This window comes from Cynocephalus volans, chromosome 4 (assembly GCF_027409185.1).
Source record: "Cynocephalus volans isolate mCynVol1 chromosome 4, mCynVol1.pri, whole genome shotgun sequence".
In the NCBI taxonomy this organism is placed as follows: domain Eukaryota; kingdom Metazoa; phylum Chordata; class Mammalia; order Dermoptera; family Cynocephalidae; genus Cynocephalus; species Cynocephalus volans.
The window spans coordinates 143,528,937-143,552,286 of NC_084463.1; the positions used below are offsets into that span (position 1 = coordinate 143,528,937).

At 49.4% G+C, this 23,350-nt stretch overlaps 1 protein-coding gene across 1 annotated transcript in view; it reads left to right on the forward strand.

The window, feature by feature from the left end:
- The window catches only part of TSPAN18 (tetraspanin 18), a 183,987-nt gene that overhangs the window by 117,011 nt on the left and 43,626 nt on the right, over window positions 1-23,350 (forward strand). The window contains exon 2 of the mRNA XM_063094308.1: window positions 8,113-8,253. The gene's annotated coding sequence lies outside the window, so the exon portion shown is untranslated. The remainder of the gene's footprint in view (window positions 1-8,112; window positions 8,254-23,350) is intronic.

Sequence of the window (23,350 nt, forward strand, 5' to 3'; positions counted from 1 at the left end):
CATTGGGCTACTACTGTATGCCATGTTCTGCTCTAGGCACTGAGTATCTGTGTTCCCCAGGTTTATAATTCTTAGTAATAATAAAAAAATAGCTAACACTGCTCTGGCCCTTCCCACTTGCCACATATAGCAATCCTAATAACAATGCTATTAGTGAGAGCTATGATTATCCCCATTTTACGACTAAAAACTGAGGCTCAGAGGAATTAAGGCATTTTGCCCAAAGTCACAGAGCTAGTCAAAAGTAGACAAGACTCTTATACCAGCAGTCTGACTCCAGAGCTCAGCATCTTACGTTTATTGAGTGATTGAATGAGTGTCTCAAGCTATTTGATATTTTCGTAACTGAAAGAGTGAGTTCACATTCAAAAGTGGCTGCATCAGCTCTCTCTGTGCAAGCATGTACACACCACACACACATGCAAACACATGTGTGTCCTCCTGGGCTCTGCTGTCTGCACTGGAGTCTGTCACCCTGTCCCCAATCCTCATCTCTCAAGCAGACCATGCACTGGAATCTGGGTCTGAGGGTCCTTATATAGCCTCTTTGCTCAGCTGGACATGTGGTTACTGTGCCCTAGAGGATCATTCCTAAATGCATCAGGGTTTGTGGAGGACATTTGTCAGGGGAAGGGGAAGGAACCAGGATGGTCTGGAAATGAACTGTGGTGGATAAACCCCATCTTCCAGGAGGCTCTCGCAGAGATATGCAGAATTGTGAAATGATCTGGGACATCCCAGCTTGAAGGGCATGGATGCCTTTAAAATCTACCAAAAAGTTCATTCATTCAGTCACTCATTGCTTCATCAAAATCTCAAGTGCTCATGCTACACTAATGCCCTAGGTATGGTGGTAGGACCTGGGCATCTGTAATCTTCCAGGGCCTACAACAACAGGGAGGGAGGTGGACCTTGATGCAGGCAATGGTGAGCTACAGAAGGTTGTTGAGCAGGAGGGTGGCATGGTCCAAGCTCCACTACTGAATATCTGTCTTCCTGGTTGGTGGAGGATGGGATGGAGGGGCAGTGAGGAGGCTGTGTGGAGGTGACAGCTGCAGGCCAGGTGAGAGAGGATGAAGGCTTGGATTAGGGAAGTGGGGTCCAGCGAGGTGGCAGGTAGAAGGGAGGGGCCTAGGTAGGGGGATGTTTCCAGGCAGATGGGACTAAGCTGTTGTTGTAAGTTTGAAAGACTAAATGATTGGAGGAATTCCTAGAGGGGCCATTTCTGGGAAAATAATAACAGGAATAGTCACATAGGTGTTACCGAATCTTAACTGTGTGCCAGGCACTGTGCTAGTTATTTATGCATTTTATCACATTCAATACTCACAAGAATTCCCTGAGGTAATTACTGTTATCATCTCCACCTTACACTCGGGGAGACTGAGGCACAGTTACCTTGACATAGATCACCCTGCCAGTAACTGGTAGAGCCAGGATTCAGCTGCAGGCTGCAGACTGCAGAGTTTCCACATGTAACCCCTGCCCCATCTTACCTCTCCAGCCGCAGACCTGCAAGAGGCTTTGCTTCTGGAAAAGACATGCAATTCCAAGCTGAAACGCTGAGAGGAGAGGACCAGGGCGATTTAGGGTTCACGTGAAAACTGACCAGAGTGCAGAGCAGTGCCTTGGGGAGGAGGCCCGTAGACTGCCTGGGTTCCCTGTTCTGTGAAGTGGGGACACCAGTGCAGAAGATTAATGAGACGGCAGGGGAGGGAAAAAGGAAGGAAAGGAAGGAAGAAAAATTGCTGCCCATTATACCTGTCCTTTGGCAAAGCTGGGTAATTAGCAAACCCTCGGCAATAAAATATTTCGTTTCGGTGTAATTGCAAACTAATTATGTGGTATGGGTTGTGTATTAATCGTGTTGATTAATTACACTCAGGTAGTAATTAAACATCTGCTTCATAATTGTGTGTAGCCTGAAGCTTAACACAAACACACACCAAACACACACACGAGTCTCGAGACCAAGGAGTTTTGCATGTGGCACAGGCATGTGTTTTTTTTTTTTTTTTTTTTTTTGCGTGTGTGTGTGTGTGTGTGTGTGTGTGTGTGTGTGTGTGTGTGTGTGTTTGACAGAGCCTGGCTGAGTTAAGAGACCCTTCCCTACCCCACCACACAATGACGGCTTTGTTGCCCAGCCTCCCCTGGGACAGGGGCTGTGCCACCCTGCAGCCCCTCTCAGAACAGAACACGTGGCCCTCAGTGTGTGCCTCCTTTCTGGCTGAGCTGCCAGGCTGAGTTGGGTGGGCACAGGGACTCAAGTGCTCTGTATATGGCAATGTGCTGTCCTGTCTTAGAACTCCCCTGTGTATCTTGCCACCAGTCCCTTCCTGCACCCTCTCAGGCTGTGTTTGGCTTTGACAATTCTTTCTTGGGCAGGTTACTTTTCCTCAGCAGCTGGGAGAAAGTTCTTATTGTAGGAACCACTTGAGCTGGAGCTCAGGTAACATCCCAGCACACCCATTAGGACTGGATTTAATGATTGATCCCAGAGGCCGCAGGTACAGAGCAAGATGCTAACCTGGGTGCAGGAACCCTGGTTCTACCTAGAGCCTACCCTTGCTGGGTGACCTTGGGCAAGTTGCTCCCCTTCTCTGTCCCTGGTCTGTAAAATAAAGAAAACTGAGCCCAGAGGCCTCCAAGGGCCTTTCCAGTTCTGCTGTACTCAGATTCTAATTTGGTTGTACTAATTAGGAATCAGAGACAATTTAAATTCAATACATATGATCCTTAGTGAGTAAACAATCTAAAATAATTCCTTCCTTTATGACTTCCCAAAGACTCACTCATGAGCAATGAGAACCCAGCTAAAATCAATAGCTTTTATTCTTCAGACAGAGAAATTGCAGGTTCCTGGAGCTGCTGGGCACTGCAATTCATTCTTGTATTTTAAAATTTCATGTTTATGTTTATGGATTGCCATTAGGTAATATGGATCCATCCCGAAGGTTGATTTTTTTCATTAACTTAACTCATTTTACTTATTAGTTCACATTTATAGCTTGAGTTTAATAAGCTCTCAGTACAGAAGTCATAAAATAGCCTTTTTCTTTAACAATATTTTAAAGTCAAGACTCTTCTCTGAGTCATTCCAGGTTTATTTGCTCATAACTTGCTTCTCCTGTGATTTGAGGCCCAGCACGGCCAATTCTAGCCAGTTATTTGACCTTGAGCTTCCGTGTCTTCATTTGTAATAGTGGAAGGGCATCCCTAGTTAATAAAAGCAGCACATTTTAAAATGCAAGCATTCAACAGTCACTTACTGTATTCAGAGTTGTTCTCATATATAATCTGGTAGAATCTCACATCCCTTTGAGGTGGCTTTATTTTTTCCACTTTATAGGGGAGGAAACTGAGGCCCAGAGAGAGAGATTAAACGACTTGCCTGAGGCCACACAGTCCTGGGCTGCTTTTAATCTACCTGAAGCACATCTCTGCTCTATGACCTTCAGTGGCTCCCCAGTGCCTATGTATAAATTTCATCATCCTTGGCCTTGCATTCAAGGACTTTAACCATCCAGCCCTTGCCTTCCTTTCCTGTTTCATTTTTCATTCTGCACCAGTAGGTGGCCTTGGCTCATGAAATACCGATCCCACACTTGGGTACTTCCATGCCCTCAATAGCCATGGTCTCTCTACCTGTAGTGCCCTCCTCTCATCTACATACGTTCAAATCTGCTCCCTCCTCCAGGAAGCATTCCCGGGGGCCCCTCTCTCTGAGCTTTTAGCGAAATGATGAGTCTCTCCCTAGCCACCTTGAACTACAAAGCCATGGAAATTGTCTTCACCGTAACAGTGAGCTTGTTTGAAGGCATAGTCTGTGCCTCACTCATCTCTGGTGCCCCTGGAGTCCCAGATACACAACAGGTGCTCAATGAATGTTTTCCAAATGAATGAATGTTTATGTTCCTCGTGATCTTCAGAAAACAGACTTCCCATCTTCTCTGCTGAATTCAGGACCAGCCCAATGCAGACTTAGAGAAAGACTTTGTCTAAGTTCTGTCTACTTTCAACAGTTCTGCCTCCCTCCCTCCCCACATGCTTCCCTCTGTCTTCCTAGAATCATCACATTTCTTCTTGGTCAGTGACGCAAACAAAACCATTGTCCTGTCTCCTCCCATAAAACTTGCCTGTCCTGAGCTGCATTTACTCAACTCACTGCTGCGCCAATGGCCTTCTGGTTTCTGGAAAATTAATTCCAGCTAAGATGTTAATAGTAAAGAATGGCAAAGAAAACCAGAACCTAGGGGCTGGACACCACTCTGTATCTGAGCTCGAGGATCCTTAGTTTTATAGGTGGGAAACTGAGGCCCAGAGAAGGAGAAAGAGGGACTTCCTAAAGAGGTTGGTTGGATTCTCAGTCAAGGCTCTCTGGGGAATTCTGCTATTTCCTGGGTTATCTTGGCCACCGAGAATTGAACCACAACCCTGTTACTGGGCACAGCACTTAATAGTTTGTATGCACTTTCCCTCGGATGGTCAGCTCAGCGGGTCTGTGAAGTTTCACTGAGGCTCAGAGAGGTGGATTGCCTGCCATGATCACACAGCCAGCAGCTAGTGGTGGGCCAGGGTTGGAACGCAAGTCTGGCCAGACCTCAGCTGCGCTATCTCCACCTCCACACCTGCTGCTCTGGCTCTCTGGCTTCCCTACCCGCTGGCAGCAGCCTCGTGCGGATGCTGGGCATGATCTGCAGGACCTATTCCCCAGCTGGGGCAGGCAGACCAAGGGACAATGGAGGAGACGGAGCCAAGGAAAATGCCAGGCTGAGCCACTCTTCAGAGCTGCAGTGGGATCTGGCCTCAGGGAGTTTGGGATCCAGGGACAGGTGATGCTGGCCAGGACCTGTGAGAACAGGCCGGCTCACAGCCATTCTTGCGCTGCTGTGGGATGACCAGGGCCTTGTGACTGCCTAGCCCCAGCTTCCACCTGGCCTTGTCCTCCCCAACGGGCATTTCCAGGCCTGGACTCAGGAAGAGAGCTTTATTTGAGGATGACATACATGCATTTACAGCCACACACATTCACACACTGTGCACCCCCCCACACACAGACTTGTGTGCCACCTGCTCGTGAGCACATTTATGACACGCCCTCCTGGATTTCTCTAGCTCACGTTGTATTTTAAATGGTCTAGATGGCAGCATTCCACCGGGATTAAGAGCTTCCACTCTCTCGGGCCGGCCGTGGCTCACTCGGGAGAGTGCAGTGCTGATAACACCAAGGCCCCGGGTTCGGATCCCATATAGGGATGGCCAGGGCTGAGCGTGGTGCTGACAACACCAAGTCAAGGGTTAAGATCTCCTTACCCGTCATCTTTTTTTTTAAAAAAAAAAAAGAGCTTTCACTCTTAAATCTAACATGGGTTCAAATCTATCTATTTCACAGCTGTGTCTGCTGATTTCCTTAACCTCTCTGAGCCTCAGTTTCTCATCAATAAAATGGCAAGACAGTACCGTTAGGATTAAACAGGCAAATGTGTGCAGAGCACTGACTACAGGACTTTCCTGTCTCATTTCCTACTTGCCCCAGAGGCAGCCTAGGCTGGTAGTCCTGGTCTCCTGCCCCCACCCCACACATTTGGTTATCTCCATGCTGTTGCTCACCCTGACCCCTGTGCCCATAGCACCTTGCTCTCATCTGCACATATACACATCTGCCATCTCCTCCAGGAAGCCTTCATGTGCCTGCTGGTGTTACCAGGGAAATTAAAGGAGGAGCCTTCCACTGGGCTTCTCTACCTGTGAGATATCAGAGCCCTGGGCTTCAGAACTCACACTGAAGGGACTATACAGATTGACTGTAGGGCCAATGCCTTCTTTGACAGATGGGGAAACCGAGGCCCCCACGTAAGCCAGGCTGTGCCCAAGTGCTCATAGCAAGTTAGTGCGGCATTGGGACTATAATCCAAGACTCCTGCCTGTGGGTTGGTGGGGGGTCCACTGCTGCCCCTTCCCTCTGCAGATGAAGACTGCCCCCTTGCATGGATCTGTTAATGGGGTGGGCGATCTGCTTCTCTCAGCAAGTTTGAGGGAGTGTGGGCTGGGGGAGAAAGAAAGGTGGGGGTGAGGGGGGACAGATGTGCCTCTTCATCAAAGGTGTGTTTTGGTGGGGTGTGTGCAGAGAGGAGAGGGAGATGCTGGGGAAGAGACTGAGAGAGACCCAGAGAGGCTGAGAGACAGACACGAGATGCAGACAGGGTGGCTGAAGCAGGGACTGCAGGCCAGTGACCGTGATGAGCTGGTGAGGACTGCACAGCTGCATGTCCTGCTGCTTAAATAATCTTTGTTGTCACTTCTTTCCTGCAGCTGTTTATTTATTTCTTTATCATACCCTTTTGGAAAAAGCTGGGAATGCCAGCCCTCTGGGGAATGCACCCTCCTGCCCCTCCTCAGTTCTCACTCTATGGCTGCCGTCTGGTGTGACATTAGTGCTTAGCAGCTTGCAGAGTGCTAATGACATTTGCATTTTGCTGGCTGGCAAAATGTGGGCTGTGCTTGGTGATGGGGTGAGGGGATCCCACAGGCAGGCAGGGATTCACGGCCCAGGAAGGGCAGGCATGCCGGTCTGGGGGCCCACGCTGGTCTATGAGGGGCAGAGAAGGGGGAGAAGGTGAGAGCAGAGGGAACAATGACTGGCAAAGAGGTAGTGTTTGTCTAAAGACTTGCCAGAGACACAAGGCAACTCCCAGTCCAGAGCTCCCCCTCCCCTGCTGTGCACGCACACATGTGCACACTGTCCTCCTCTGGGTCACCTCCTTAACGTTTATTGAGCAATTTCTGTGTGCCAACTGATCTCCTGTGGGCTTCACAGACCTATGAAAGTTATCTTAACTACCAGCAATCCTTGGGGAGAGATGCTATTAATATTCAGATGAGGAGACTGATTCTCTGCAAGGACACCTGACTTGCCTAGGGTCCCACTTCTGGAAAGAGGTTGCCCCAGTGTCTTAGTCCATTTCTGTTGCTTATAACAAAACAGCTGGAACTGGGTAATTTAGAAAGAAAGCAAAATGTATTGCTTACAGTTTCTGAGGCTAGGAAGTCCAAAGTCCAAGGAACACATTTGGTGAAGGCCTTGGTGGTGGTGACACTGACAGCAGGGAATAACATTCATTGCAAAATGGCAGAGCAGAAAGAACAGAGAGAAAGACAGACTCTCCTCTCTTCTTTTAAAGCCCTCAGACCCATGTCCTTGACTGCCATTTTAAATCCATTCACTATGGCATGGTCCTACAATCTAATCACCTCTTCAAGGCCCCACCTTTCAATTACCATAATAGGATTTCCCACCCTCAGCAGTTACAATGCAGATTAAGCTTCCAGTATATGAAATTCAGGGGACACAATTCAATCAATCACAGCTCTCAGCATGTAGCCAATGTACATCTGCATCTAAAGCCTACACTCCTGACCATTGTGGGCACTATCTCCTGCACTTTTCCTGGGCTTGAACACAGCCAGGAAGCAATTCTGTGCTGTGACCCAGGCCTGGGTAGAGGTGGTGTACACCCACCTGATAGCGTGCGGCAGGCTCCCTCCATGTTCCTGGGTCTACTCCAGGGGCAGCAAGTCTGATAGCACAAAGGAGGGGGTGGCCCTGGAGAGAGTACCCAGCCATGAGTCAGGAGAGACCCAGAGTTGAGGCCTCACTGTGCCACCAGTTTGCTGTGTGACTTTGAGCAAGTCACCACCCCTCTCCTCATTAGCAAAAAGAGACCATTGTTGTGGCTGGAAGGAGCATCCCAGGAATGTATTTTCACATGAGGATAGAACTTTTCTCCAGTGGGCTTGGACTCACAGAGTTTCCTCCCATTCACTCAGACATGTGAAATTATGTTTCACAGCAAAGCAAATCGTGAAACACTTGCTGAGCCTCTCCCTTCTGCTAAGGGCACTGTGCTAGATGCAGTGGGTGTGATGCTTATGTGTTTTCACTCAGGACAGGCACACATGGGCACATGTATATCTGTGTGTCTCAGAATCGTTTCCAGGCTGGTTCAGAGCTGGGAGAGCATTTCAAACAGAAAGTAGAGCCCTCACCTTGCAGAGGAGGTGATGAGACCTCCTCCCCAGACATTCACAGCTAGTTCTGCTTATCTCCGACAGGTAGGCATCTCCTGAACAGCCTGGAGCTTGCAGTGGCCAGAGCTTCTAACACCGTCATCAAAGCAACTTGAATCCCTTGAATTTGATTGCTAGGAACGTGGGCATAATACCTTTGCAGACTTCCCAACGTAAGCTACCCAGGTAAGGGAGTTCAGGCTTGTTCAGCACGGGGTTTTATGCTTCTTTTGTTGTTGCTAAGAGTAACCATCAGCAGGGTACCCTGTCATTCTCTATCATAGTGTCCTGTTTTATTCCCACTGGTTAAGGTTCTAAAGTCCAACAGATGTAGGTTCAAATCCTGGAACCACCAGTTACTGGCTGTGTGACCTCAGACAGGTTCTTCAACCTTTCTGTGTGGTTTGTGGTAAAGATAAAATGAGGTAACATAAAAAAAGAGCTTAGAACAGGACTGACATATAACAATCTAAGAACCCAATAAATGATAACTCTTGCTCATAGTATTCCTGCATTCATGACAATCCACATTTAATTTATTCTCACATCAATGGTCTTTCTCCTGAACCGGAATGTGGACTCCATGAGGATAGGGATTTTTGTCTGTCTTGTTCTTAGTCAAATTCACAGATCCCAGCCAAGAGACTTGTTGAATGAATGAATGAGTGAGTGAGTGAAGTTGCTTTACCGATATTAAACAGAATCCTTAGGACAATCCTTGAAGGTACTTATATTAATGAGAATAAAGATTGTTTGTGTGTAACAAAACCCCAAAGCAACAGTTCCTTAAATAAGAGAGAAGTTGACATTCTGAGCTAAGGCGATTCTTTTACAAACAGCAGCAGGGGTCCAGCCTCCTTCCATATTGTGGCTCCACCATCACTCATCTACATGATCCATGATGGCTCACCACAGTGTCACCATTCTGGTTGGCAAGAAGGGAGAAATCAGTCAAGGAGAGGATGCTCCTTCCTTTTAAGAGGACGCATATATCACTTCTGCTCATGTCCCATTGCCCAGAATGTAGTCATGTGGCACCCCTAGCTGCTAGGAAGACTGGGCATCACAGTCTTTATTCTTTTATTGTTCAATTACAATTTTATTTCTATGGAAGAAGGGGAAAATGGGTACTGTGGGGGTAAGATGATTCCTGATTTTTTTTTTTTCTCAACCTTCCCTCCCTTTCTTCTCCCCCTGGCAACCAATGATCTTTTACCATTGCTACAGTTTTGCGTTTTCTGGAATGTCACCTAGTTGGAATCATACAGTACACAGCCTTTCAGATTGGTGTCTTACACTTAGCAATATACATTTAAGGTTCCTCCATGTCTTTTTGTGGCTTGATAGCTTATTCCTTTTTATTGCTGAATAATATTCCTTGGATGTGCCACAGTTTGATGATATGCTCCCTTATCGAAGGACATCTTGGCTGCTATAAATATTCATATGCAGGCTTTTTGTGTGAACTTAAGTCTTCAACTTATTTGGATAAATACCTAGGAGCACAATTGCTGAATTATATGGTCGGAGTGTAAGAACCTGCCAAGGTGCCTTCCAAAGTGGCGGTATCATCTTGCATCCCCACCAGCAATGAATGAGAGTTCCTGTTGCTCCATATCCTCTCCAACAATTGGTGCTGTCAGGTTTGTGGATTTAGTTCTTCTGTTAGGTGTGTAGTGTATGATCCCCATTTAAAAAGTGATACAGCAAGTAAGAGATCTAGGAGGTTTTTGTGGCCTGCTTGACAGCAGAGCCCAAGACTCTCCTGCCACACCCCACAGTCCCTCCCCATGGCAGTTCTCCCTGAGACTGAGAACCAAAGCCCTGGGGTGACACTTCCTGCCCCAATCTCAGGAGTGACTGAATTCCAGGACCCTCATTCATTCATTGCATAGTGTCTGTCTGCTCCACCCATGGGACAGGACAATAAGGCATGGGGACACAGTGAGCAGATCTGAGCCAAAGTTGCAGAGGGAGGTCTCACTAGATCAGCCAAAACTCTGGGATGGGCCAGATGGCTGGGAAGGCTGGGGTGCAAGCAAGCCTAGCCAGGCTGCTGCCTGAAGGTCCCACAGGCCCTACTGGGGAAGGGTGGAGCTGCTGCCCAGGTAAGCGAGAATCAATGATGGGTCAGAAGTGAAGGTTGGCTGCAGGGGGGGATGAGAGGCTGGGCAAAAGCTGAACTGAGGTCAGATGCTGCATCACTTGGGAGCCAATAGTCAACCCAAACCGGATTAAGCAAGACAGGTAACTTGTTAGCTTTTTATTGTTTTCCAGTGTATTGGCAATTTTGAGTCTGTTTATTGTGTCAAGGCAGGGCTAGTTCAAGGCTCAGATGATACCCTTAGGACGATGCCCTCTGCTTCCCTCCTTGTGGTCTTTAGTCCCCATCAGGCACTCCCTGAGTGGCAGCAGGGTAGTAACCAGCAGCTCCTGCTCATTTCAAATCTCAGGAGTTCCAACAAAAGTCCCAGAGTTGAGGCTTATTGGCTGGTTTGGCATCACATGACCAGCTCTGACCAATAACTGAAACCTGGAGGATAGACTATGCTGATTGGCCAGGCCAGATCAGAGGTGCGTGTAGTGGTGGGATGTGTGTCATGGGTGGGGGACGTCGGCCTGAATGAGGAAGGGGGGAGGTTCTACAAAGGGAAAGCCCAGGTGCTATTTTTAGAAGAAGGAGAAAGGAATGCTGTGCAGACAAAACAACAGGTGCTCCCTACTCGTACTGTGGCAGAGGGTGGGGGACATGAAGCAATTGGGTGGTCTGATTTGTCCCAGACCCTTCCTGTGGCTTATGGTACCAGGGTTGGCATCTCTCTGACACGCACCTCATTTTTAGTAAATCCGCTGTCTGAGAACCTGCCTTTCCTGCACACACACACACACACACAGACCCGGAGGTAGTAGGTCTGGAGGTGGGAGCCCCGGAGCTGGGAAGACTGTGCCAGGCAGGAAGTGAGATGACCCTGGTCAGCCTTCTTTCCTGCAGCCCTCCAGGCTTGGCCGGGCAGGCCTGTGGCTGGCTTTTGTTCAAGGCTGCCTTAAATTACAGCCCAGATTTAGGGTTGAGTGGCTCCTCCCTTTTCCTTTTTATTCCCTCCCTCCCTGGGAAAGGGGTTTTGGAGGGGCCCTTTTGAAGAGATAGTGCTGCACATCTTGGAGGGACCAACAGTAAGTAATCCTCTCATTCCCGAGGTACTTTTAGAACTTAGATCTCGTTTTCACTGACAGCATCTCAAGCAGCGGGCCTAGGGCCAGACCCTGGGCTGGAAGTGGGGAGACTTGGATTCTGGTCTCAGCTGTACTGCTGATGTCCTCAGCAACTTGCCCTGTTGTTTGTCATTGATAAAATAAGGGGTGAGCCCCCTTCCTTTAGAACATTTTATTCCAAGTCAAACCTGGGTTCAGATCCCAACTCTGCTAGAAGTGCGGCCTTAGCCCTCTGAACCTTAGTTTTCTCATCTGTAAATTGGGGATAATAATAGTATGCATCTCATAGGACTGATATGAAGATTAAATGAGATATTTAAATGAGAGAAAGTACTTAACAGAGCACCTACCAGAGGGTCAGCACTCAGTGGTAGCACTAATGCTCTTAGTGTTATTTTTATTTATTTTTCAATTTTATAACTCTGTGGGAGGAATCCTAGTTAGAGTCTTTGGTGTGCAGGTGCCTGTTTGCTCATGTCCCGAAAACTTGGCAATGGGGTGGGGAGTCATGCCTTTCTCATCTCCACATGGGGATGGAGCTGCCTTTCCCAGAATCACATTCATTCATCAAACCCTTAATTAAGCACTTGCTGTATGCCTGGACCTTGAAAGGCACACGGGATCATATTGGATAGAACACCCAGGCTCCCTGCTTTCAGCAGCTCAGGTCTGCAAGCTGGAGCCTTGGGGAAAAATCCCACCCGTTTCCAGCAGCTCCTGGAGCTTTGTTTAATTCATCCCTTGCCGTCTCGAGCCTAAGGCCTGGGTGGAAATCCAGAGAATCCACTAAATTTGACTGGTCCAACACCGTACCTGCACTTACAGGATGGGTTGGATTGTCAAGTCCCGGTTCCGCATTGTGCAAACTGAAGGATTCTGCAGAGCAAGATGGGCTTGCCCCTCAGCATGGACTTCAGGATTGTGTTTTATTTTCACCCCCTTTAATGCTTGTTTGGATCTCAAATTGCTAGGATTCTTCAGATATTTCTGGAGGACACAAAGCCTGCAAAGTGGAAGATGCTGCGGGGTCCAGTCTGCCCCTGTGTTCATCTTGGCCTTTCCTGGTGGCTGTGGGCATCTCACCCTCTCTCATCTCCAGTGGCAAGCACAACCTGGCATTTGGGGACATCAGTCAGTGGTTGGTAAATGGATGGATGGGTGGGTGGATTACAGAGGTTTTACTGTCATACATGCCTTCCTGGCTCAGCCAAGGTGTCTGCAGACACCAATCTCTTGGCTTGTTTTCTTGTGACAATTTGATTTTGGCTCCCGCAGAATATCAGTAGGTTTCAAGTAGTGGAATAGACTCAAAACAAATGGCTTTTGAGCTTATTAATTTCTCAGTTTCATTGCAGGAGGCAGCCTTGTGTGTGCCTTGATTTAAAGACTGAAGCTGGCTGTCAGTCGAGAGTTCAAACCTCAGCTCTAAGGTTGGGTGACCTTGGGCATGTTATTTAGTCTCTCTCAAATTCTCTTCTCTCATCTAGAAAATGCTGGTACTAATAGTATCCAACTCACAGGGCTGCAATGAGCTTTAAATGAAATAACGGGTGTAAAACATGCAGCAGAGCTCTGGGCAGGTGGTGAATCTAGAGAAAGGACGATGATGGTGTATTTAATGACCCCCCTTAAGCTATTTGTTGCATGAACTTATCTCTTCCAAACGGATTTCTGCAGAGTGCTTTGCATTTTTAAGACAAAAATTATTTTTAAAGGTTATTATTACAGAAGTTAAAACATGCTCCTTAAAAATTCAAACGATCTGGAAGGATTTAAATTGAAAAGCAAATCCCCCCTCCACCTCCACCTGCCAACTCTATCATTTGCTTTCCCCAGCCACATTCTCTCTGATGTGGAGCTTCCCACGTCTAGAACTTTTCTCCTTTTTTACCTCCTTTTTTCTCCTTTTATTCTTCTTAAGAGCAGGGGAAAGGTACACAGTCAAAAGGGGACAGTAGCCTGGTGGCCGTTGCAGTGAATTGCTGTCCAGTCCAAAAGTCCTGAGTGGTCCCATAAGGGCAGTCTGGTGTCCCCTGGGTGGACTGGCTTTCCTGGCACTTGATTGCTCTGAATGCTGAGGATTTTCAGCACCCTGTGGGGACTCAGAGTCCTGGGGAGGGGATGGCCTGAGCTATGCCACATTTGAGCCAGGCTTAGAGTGCCAAGCTTGCAGACACTATGTCTGGCCGCATGCCTGGCCCCCTCTTTTGTTACAGTGCCCCAGGGCTCAGACCAGCCCCAGCTTCTATGATCCTGGTAGGCCAGTCAGTCACCCACTCCTGTCCACCTTCTGACATTCTGCACTTCCATGCCTGTGCCCTCTGTTGCCTCACTCAGAAAGAGGCCCAGGTCCAAGCAAACACAATTGGCATTAGGCCGTGGCAGGGACTGGTACAGGGCTTACCACATCCTTGGGGCTAAATGGACTTGCAGCATTTTACCTCCCAACACTAAGGTGCAAGATGCACCATCTGCCTTTACTTTTCTGGACCTGATGTAATCTTCCCCTGTGCCCCGCCGTGCTTGGTTGAAAGACATACAATCACAGTCATGTTGGGGAGGGATGCTACTTGTCCCCTCAGATCACTTAGGTGTCATGGTGGGCTTTTGTGGTCCAAAACATTTGAGAAAGGCTGCTGGACTCGAGCCCACACGGGATCCCACAGATATGCTCCTTTGCCAGCTTCGGGGCCTGGTGAGGGCAGGTGGGCAGCAGTTCAACCTGCAACTCCCAGCCGTGAGTTTTGGTGTTTAGACTCCCAACTGCTCTCAGGCATCTCAGGGTCACCCCATTGAAGTCCTATCACCTCTTAGGAGGGATGTTCCAGGAGCAGGGCACCTGAGCCTGTAACTTTTGGATCCCACAAAAATCCCCTTTTTGCTGGTCTCTACCCCTCTCCTGAGGCTGGCTGCCTCTTCTTCCCTCCTGCCCATCCAGGCTCACCCTTGCACCCCCACCTTCATGGACTAAAATACCTTCATGGGCTGCAGCCTAATGGCCCTCGAGGTTTCCAAAGCACAGATGGTGGGCTGTCTTCCTAGGTCCAGCCATTTCTCTGTCTGGCCTAGGAAACCAGCATCCCCCCAGGCGTAGGATCTAAAGACTTGGCCACCATCTTGGGAAAGAGGAGAGAGGAATGCCCACAGCAGAGTGAAAAAATCAGGAAAGATTTTCTCAATAAATTATCCCACCACCCACGTGGGCTGCCACAAATGAATCAATACCTTTTATTCATTTATTTATTGAGCACCATCTGTAAACCAGATTCTTTCAGAGCCTGGACGTGAAAAATCAAGTAAGACCGCCCTCATATTTCTTAGGGTTTAACCAGTGGTTCTCAAATGCAGTCCTCAGACCAGCTGCATCAGCATCTCCCTGGAACTTGCTGGAAGTGTAGATTTTCAGACTCCCACCATGGACCTACTGAATCAGAAACTTAGGGACTGAGGCCCAGCAATCTGGGTTTTAACAAGCGGTCCAGGAGATTCTGGTGCCAGCTCAAGTTTGAGAACCACAGGCAGGTGGAGGAGGAGGGAGGGGGAGGTGCTGGGGAAGGCTTGGTTTACAGATGACTCAGAGGTGAACAAAAAAGAGGTCTGTGTGTGAGCTGGGGGAGGGGAGTGGATTCCAGGCATAGGGATCAGCACATGCAAAGTCCCGGGGGCATGATAGATAGAGCAGAAGCTTCAAGGAGCTATAAGGGCTGCCCTCTCCCCACAACCCTGATGGAGTGGGCAGAGAGTGTGGGGGAAGGGAGGGGGTATTAAATACGCCTCCTGTGCTGTAAGTTTGGGATCTTCCCCAGAAGCACTGGGGAACCACGAAAGGGGTTATGCAGAGGATGGGGACAGATCTATGCCCTGGGAAGGTGGCAGGGAGGTGGGGGTAATGGTTGAGGATGAAGGGCCCTGGACTCAGTTGTAGTCGTTGCAAGTCCTCCAGCTGGTGATGGGCTGTCTTCTGGGGGCAGGGCTGGGCCTGCAGGTGGATGGGGGAAAAGGAGGCAGAGTGCAGCTCAGATACTCTGGGTCATGGAGGAGCCCTGTACTGTTGCTAGAACATTCTCTCAGGACACCCGATTGAAGGCTGGACCCAGGTGGCCATCCGTTGTCCCTCTCTGAGTACCTTGGAAGCACTCAATACCTGTCAGGCACTGTATTAGTCTCTGCATGCTTCCTGTGCCTTCTTTGGGGTAGAGATACTATCTGCACATGTGGGTACTAGGCCTGGAGTGGAGGCACCAAGAAATACAAGAATAAACCGAGACCCCCTCTGAGTGTGGAGCTGGGTGAAGACCAGATGTGGGTCAGCAGGGTCCCTGCCTCCCCACCTCAGTCCTGGCTTGGAGAGCCCCATAGAGAGGGGATGGCAGAGGGAGCCCACAGCCCAGCCTCGCCCAGCCCCTTCCTCAGAGACCCCAGTCTTGCTTACTTTCTCCCCAGGGCCAGGCAGGCACATCAAAGGGAATGGGGGTGAGGGAGTGAGTAGGGGGTGCCTCTGCCAGGACCAGGGCTCTTGTTTGGGAAGGGGCCTCAGTGAGCTGGCCCTGCAGTGAGTCCAGCCACTGACAGGGAGGAGGGAACTTGCAAACCATAGCCAGAGCCTCAAGTCCTTTTGGCAGCCAGAACTGGGGAGAGGGAGGGTGGAGGTGCCCCGCCCCCTATCTTTGCCAAGGGCAGAGAGTGGGGCAAGTATGAAACAGGCTGCTGGCTGGGTGGGCAGCAGCTTTAGGTTTGGCAGCTCCTGTTTCCAAAGCACCCACTGCTGGTTTATGCTAAAGTGTGGGTGCCTGGGGCCCCGTGATGCCTGCCCTGGCCCGCGTGCATTCAAGTATCACAATAGCCGCAGCCAGCAATCAGGCTGACCTGTGGGCACGTTGAGAAGCTGCGGTTCCAGCTGAGGGGATGACAGCCAGGCCCCTCCTCAGCATGGCTTGGGCCTTTTTTTAATGCTTGACTCTAAGCACAGATTTAACTCTCGAGGTAAATGATCAGTAAGGATATGCGGCCTCACAGACTAGCTAGACTGGGAGGGGTTTCAAGGTTACCAGTTTGACTCCTTGGGAGGTGGACATTGAGCTTCTGCTTACATACACCTAGTGACGGGGAGCTCACTACCAACCACGAGTGGTGTTCAGACTGCTTTGAAAGGTATTCCCCTTCTTTCCACAGGCCCTGGCTTCAAATCCTATTCCTGCCATTTGCTGTGTGGCTTCAGGCAAGTGACTTACCTTCCAGAGCTCTGTTTTCCTCTTGTCTAAAATGGGTTTGGTAAATACCTGCCTCTCACTTGTGCAGAGGTTTAAACCAGACATCAGTACAACCATGAGCAAGTTAAATCTCTCCATAGTACACAGACCGAAGCCAGACAGGTCTTCTCTGCTGATCTCCACATCCCACATCCAGGAGTATCAGCAGGATGTGTTAGCTCCTCCTGGGCACATAGTAGGTGCTCAGCACGTGACTGGTGCCAACACTTCCTCCCTCAGATGGAACCACCTGCCTCAGAGACAAGGCCTGGCCACGTCCATGGCTTTTATCCTAACTCAGAAGTGCCAGACCGTAGCCCCAGTGTCCAAAGGCTGCTACTGGGAGGCCCTGCAGCCTCCCTCCCTCGTGCCGCCCTCCCCAGGCTATCCTGACCCCGATGGGTCTGTCGGGGCCCAAGCCCCCCTACTTCTGTATCTCACTGCCTCACATCCCCAGGCTTCACTTCAGGCTTTAAGTGAGGTCAGCTGGTGCATATGTTCCTGGCCCTCATCTCATGTGGCAAGAAATAACCAGAAAGTGCCAGTGTGAAACCACAGGTGGAGAGAGTCACCAAAACTGGTGGTGACCTCAGGCCTCATGACCTGGGATCTTGTGACCTCAGGCCTCGTGACCTCAGGCCTCATGACCTCAGGCCTTAGCCTGCAGCTGCCATGCTTCCCACAGGACTTGGGCACCACCCCTGATCACACATTGGCCCTTCTCCACTCCTATATTGTTGTTTCTGTTTTGTTTTTAGTATTTAAACAGTTTTATGGAGGTATAATTTACACACCATAAAAGTCACTCATTTTAAGGGTATGATTCAATAGTCTGTGGTAAATTTACAAAGTTGTGCAACCATCACTACCATCTAATTTTAGAATATTTCCATCGCCCCCAAAAGAAACCTGGTACTCATTTGCCGTCAGTCCCCATTCCTACCCTCAGCCCCAGGCAACCCCCAATCTACTCTCTGTCTCTATAGATCTGCCTTCACCGCACATTTCATGTAGGTGGCATCCTACACCATGTATGGACTCCTGTTTTTCATAGCCTGGTGGAGGTGGGAGGAGACTGTTCACTCAGTGCTATGCCCGTCCTCCCACAGCCAGCCACAGCCAAGTCGTTAGTACAGTTTTTAGAGTTAGAAGTGCAACCGTTACTTTAGTGCAAGAAAGAAGTCCTTTTACCCAGATGCACACTAGCACTCTCTGACCTCTGCTGGAATACACCCAGTGTCAGGCAGCTCACTACCTGCCAGAGACCGAAGGAAACACTCAAGTCCTGATCACCAAGTGCTGAGTGACAGTTCGGCTGATGGCATTTGATCTTTGGTTCTATCTTCTGAGGTGGAATCATTTCACAATTTCAGGAAATTGCAGTTCAGAGAGGTTGAGGCACTCACCTGAAGTGACAGAGTAGGAAGCCAGGATTTAAACCCCGGGTCTTTCTGATTTCAAATCCATCTTTTAACACCTGCACCACATCTCCTGTCTACTGGGGGGCTACTCATCTTTGTATTGGGGTGAACTCTGTCTTCGTGTAACTTCTACCCATTGTTTCTAGTTTTGCTGCCCAGACCTACACAGGTCACCAACCTGGATGTGGGAAGGTGGGAGGGGCAGAGAGGCAAGGAAGACTGCTGGAGGAGGTGATGTCTGAGTTGGACTTGAAAGGTGAGCAGAAATTAATGACAGAGCTTGTAGGGAAGAGTTTCTAGGGACTCTTTTAACTGCCAACCCTTTAATATGTCACAGCTGCTTGAAACTTGAGGGAACTGATGAGAATATCTAATCTTGCTGTCTGAGTCAGTCCAGGCTGCTGTAACAAAAATACCATAGGCTGGGTGGCTTAAGCAATAAACATTTATTTCTCGCAATTCTAGAAGCTGGAAGTCCTAGATCGGGGTGCCAGCATGGTCGTGTTCTTGGTGAAGACCCTCCTCCTGGTTTGCAGATAGCCATCTTCTCATTGTATCTTTATATGGGAGGGCAGGGAGCGAGCTTTTGTGTCTCTTCTTCTAAGGGCACTAATCACATTCGTGAGGGCTCCACCCTCATTGCCTCTCACCCTCAAATACTATCTCATTGGGGGTTAAGATTTTAATAGATGAATTTGGTGGGGATACAAACATTCAGCCCATAATACTGTCCATTCTCCCCCAAATGTCACCAGTGAGTGGCAGTCCAGCAGCATGCTACAATACCTCCAGGGACAGGGAGTTCACCACCTTACCTGGGAACCCATTCCATTGTGGGGCACAACCAGCCTGGGACCACTCAGGATATGGCCAGTCCCTCTTTGTACCACCAGCCTTGAGAATGCTGAGCACAGCAGGAAGGTCCCAAAAGTCTTGGCTGAAAGGTGCCCAGTTCCATGATCCATTCTTTGAGTAGGTTGTAGATGCTGCTCAGGCCTGGCCACCTGCCTCTGGGATGCCCAGCCCATGCCCTTGGGCTTGGAGGCAGGTCAGGGTAGTGGTTAAAAACCACATGCTGTGTCCTCACACTCTGTGCTGTGCAGCGAGAGAGAGAGAGAGAGAGAGAGAGAGCGAGAGAGAGAGAGAGAGAGAGAGAGAGAGAGCACTCTCTGGCGTCTCTTCCTCTTCTTATAAAGATATCAGTCCCATTGAATTAGGATCTCACCCTTACGACCTCATTTAACTTTAATTACCTCCCTAAAGGCCCTGTCTCCAAATATAGTCGCATTGGGGGTTAGGGCTTCAACATATAGATTGTCGGCAGTGGAGACAAGGGGACACAATTCAGTCCATAATATGCACTGACCTCATAGGGTTGCCATAAGGATGAATTGAGTTAATGCATGTAAAGTGTTACGAGCAGTGTCAGGCATATGGTAAGTGCTATATTAGTGTGCACTGTCATTGGAGCATTTAGCATTAAGGGAGAATCCCTTTTCCATCCTTGCTGCAAGTCTAGACCCTATGAAAGCCTAATGAATACATACATTATTTAATAATAGTAGGTATTTATGTTGTGCTTACTGTATGTCAGGCTCTGTTTTAATTAAGCTTCACATAACTTATCCAAGCCTCACACCAGCCTTATGAGATAGATACTCTTAGTATCCTGATTGTGCAGATGAGGAAACTGAGGCACAGAGAGATAAAGAGACTTGCCCAAGGTCACACAGCCATCAGGTGCCTAGTAAGTTAATAGCATACAGTTTTTTGTTTGAGTAACACTCATTAAGTGCCATCTGCCCGACTGGGCACACACCCCTGCCCTCCAGGAGTTCATGGTCTGGTAGAGGAGACAGAACTGTGACCAGGCAATGGGACGACCATGTGCTGAATGCTCTAATGGGGACCCAGCGAACTGTCATGGAGCTCATGATACCTGCAGCTCTGGCACCTAGCAAGGCCTAGAGAGAATCAGGGAGGGCTTCCTCGAGGAAGAAAGATTTAAGCTGAAGTCACAAAGAAGGTGGGAAAACAGCTTGGATAAGAGGCTGGAGGTGAGAGACTGTGCGGTTGTAGGTTGCTGGAGGACTCATTATCCAATAATTTCCATTCTGAGATATTCCAGAGGTCCCATGGCAGCACAGGAAGTCCACACAGCCTAAAGATTCTGGGGCAGCCCAGTGCCCTCTGGTGACCTGGGGGTTCCATGTTGGTTCAGGGAATGTTACAGTGGCCCAGAATTTTTTCCAGCACCAAAGGGACCTGTGTAGTCTCGGCACACTATGACAGCGCAGGGATTCTGGATACTCCCAGGAGTACTATGGCAGCTTCAGGGAGTTCCAGACTTTTTGGACCCTGAGGATTCTGTGACAACCCCAGGGATTGCATGATGGCTCCAGGGTCCCATGACTGAATTCTTATGGCTGCAGAAGGAAGAATATGCAAACTCATAGCAGACAAACTCCTTGAGATAGTACTATAGTGATCCCATTTTATAGACAAGTAAACTGAGGCACAGAGAAGGCAACTAAGTTATCCCAGGTCACAGAGCAAGGATTCATACCCAAGCCTGACTTGATTGCAAATTCCTGGACACTAATCACCCCTCTTCCCAGGGAATCTTATAGAAACACCCAAGGGACAAAGAGGAAAATGGTGAGATGAAAACCAGCTGGAAGACTACCTGGGTGGGGGTGTATCTTTGTCCTTCAGGTCTGTGTCTGGCCTGGCCAGCGGTTCCAGGTCAGCAGCCAGCTGGGGAGGATCTGAGGACAGAGGAGACTGGCACTGGGCTTGGCCTAGGCTGGCTCCTTGACCCATTTGAGGATCTCCCAACCCTCAAAAGCATGGAGGCTGCTGGAACCGGGCCCCTCCCTTTCAGCGGCCCTTTCTCAGATAAATTCGGGAGGAGAGTCGGGACCTCTGGTCTGAACAAGAACCAGTTCTGCCCATACTTCAAAGGAATGGGCAGGAGGGAAACAGACATGGTGACCATAGAGAAGGAGGGGCCTAGCAACCCACCGGCCTACTTTGCTTTTCCAGCAACGTGGGGATCAACATTAACAGGAGGGCAAGACTCATTTCTCCCAGCCCCACTGTCACTTCATCTCCCCTGGAGATGGAGAAGCATCTCTCCCCAAGAGTGGGACCCGTCAAGCCAGCCCCTGTGCCCAACCCATATTCTCCTCCATGGGGCCCTCCCAGCCCAGCATGGGCCTGGAAAACCAGACACCCAGACCAGAGCCAGCCTCTCTGATGCAGCTGCCAAACGCCAGACCACTTATCAGGCTTTCCCAGAGAGCTGGTGTCCCCATGCAGAGCTCCAAGCCTGCAATTAGGCAAGTGGCAAAGCGGATAACTTTCTCTGGACTGTAGGCATTTCAGTGGGAAAGATAAGCTTGATCTGGATTAAACTGGAAAGTAAAATAATATTTACCCTCAAACAATACTCTCTGGTGAGGAGCAAGGCTGGGCTCTGGGGCTTTGGGGGGTAGGACAGCCAAGGGATCTGTCACCTCCCTCCAGGTCCCCAGGAAATTTCACCTCCCTACCTGCCCTCAGCTGAGCTGGTTGCATGGCCCAATCCATGGTTATGAAGTGGAGACCAGAAGAAGCTATAACATTCAGTGCGTTATTACCTGCAGGGCACTCAGCCTATGCAATTATCTCATCAGATCCGTAGAACTACCTTGGGAATCGGGCTTATTACCCCCAAATAGATCCAGACTCAAGTCTCGGCTCAGTCACTTCTAGCTCTCGACCTCAGAGAAGTGGCTTGATTTCCTGTGAGCCTCAATTTTTCACCTGTAAAATGGAACTGATAATAGCTGCCTCAGAGCGTAGTCATGGAGATGAGCTGGGGTTTATAGAAAACATCTAACCAGTGCCCTGGTTGCACAGTAGTGCTTAATACATGGTAGGTTGTTTTACAAAATATTAGTATTTCTGGTTATGTAAGGCTCAGACATGTGAAACAACTTGCCTGTAGTCACAGAGCTATTAAGCGGCACAGATGGGCCTGGGGCAGGAGCACGCCTGGACTGCATAGGGGGTGGCCATTCAGACACAGCCTCGAGCTCCAGAGAGGGCGGAAAGACCTCAATGCTTCCTGTCTCCACAGCTCTTTGTGGAACAACAACCAGGCCTTTCTCTGTGCCTCACCCCATGCTCCAGCGATTTGTGCCCCTAGAGGCTGAACAAAGAAAGGGTCAAGGTTGCCTCCGATGGGGCCAGGGCTGGCTCCAGAGAAGGGGGTGTTGGGAATCAAGCAGCGTATGTGCCAACCCCCCCCCCCCCCCCCCCCCACCCAGCCTGTACACTGTAAAAGGAGCCCGTCTGGGTTCTCCTGCAGCCTTCGCCATCTGTGACCTTGCTGTGTGGCCTGGGGACATCCCTGCCCCTCTCTGGGTCTTGTCTTCTTATCTGCAAAATAAGGGCATTGAGACTAGACAGAAGGAACCACTGCCTAGGAGAAATCAAAGACGGCTTCGTGGCCGAGGAGACATAACAAGCTGGGTCTTGGAGGGTGAGAAGAGTTCTCCAGGCTGACAAAGCCAGAAAAGGTATTCCAGGCCCAGTCTCAGAGTGTAGAGTTCAATGGCCCTTTTACAATGACTTGTTTTACTTACATGAATAATACATGTTCCTTGTTTTAAAAAAATAGAAATCATTGGAGTACAAAGAACAAACTAAAAATCACCAAAAATCAGCTAATATTTGGTACCATTTCAGCTCTTTTTAACAGGATTAAGAAAGTAGCCTTTAAGCTCCTTAATATATGTAGAATCTCAGGTTCTGGGAAGACATTAAAGAACAAAGAACTGTCTTCAGGAAGCTGAGCAAGGCCCCAACTCCTAGACAGACAGACAGGGTTTCCGGGGGTGGGGCTGGGAGACTCCCAGCAGTGGGGGTGGACCACAGGGAGCAGGTGTTGGTGTCTCCTCCCAGGCACTTCCCAGAGCCTGCAGCCGACTGCCAGGGAGAAGGGGATTCTGCACCTCTGGGGGGAGGCAGGGGGCTTTGTGTGCATGAACGAGGCCCTGTGGGAAGGGCCATGCACCGCTGCTTCTGGGAAGTCCCTGGGCCTGTCAGCTGGCAGACGTGGCTGTCCCGCCACCAGGCCACTGAGGGGTCCCCATAATGGCTCAACTCTGTTTCCTAAGACGTCTGGCTGCAGGGTGTGGCAGGCTGGAAGGGGGGCTAATGACACTGTGAAGTCACTGCTGTGATCTTGCCAGTTCTTTGGCGCCACTTTTAAAATATGGTTCATGTTAATGGACATTGGAGGTTGGCAGGAGTTGGGTGGGCGGCCCAGGAAGGGTGACCTGAGCCAGGGTCAGTGAGCCAGCATTGGCATGGAGTGGTCTGTTCACGGTCACTCTGAGGGAAGAGGCACAG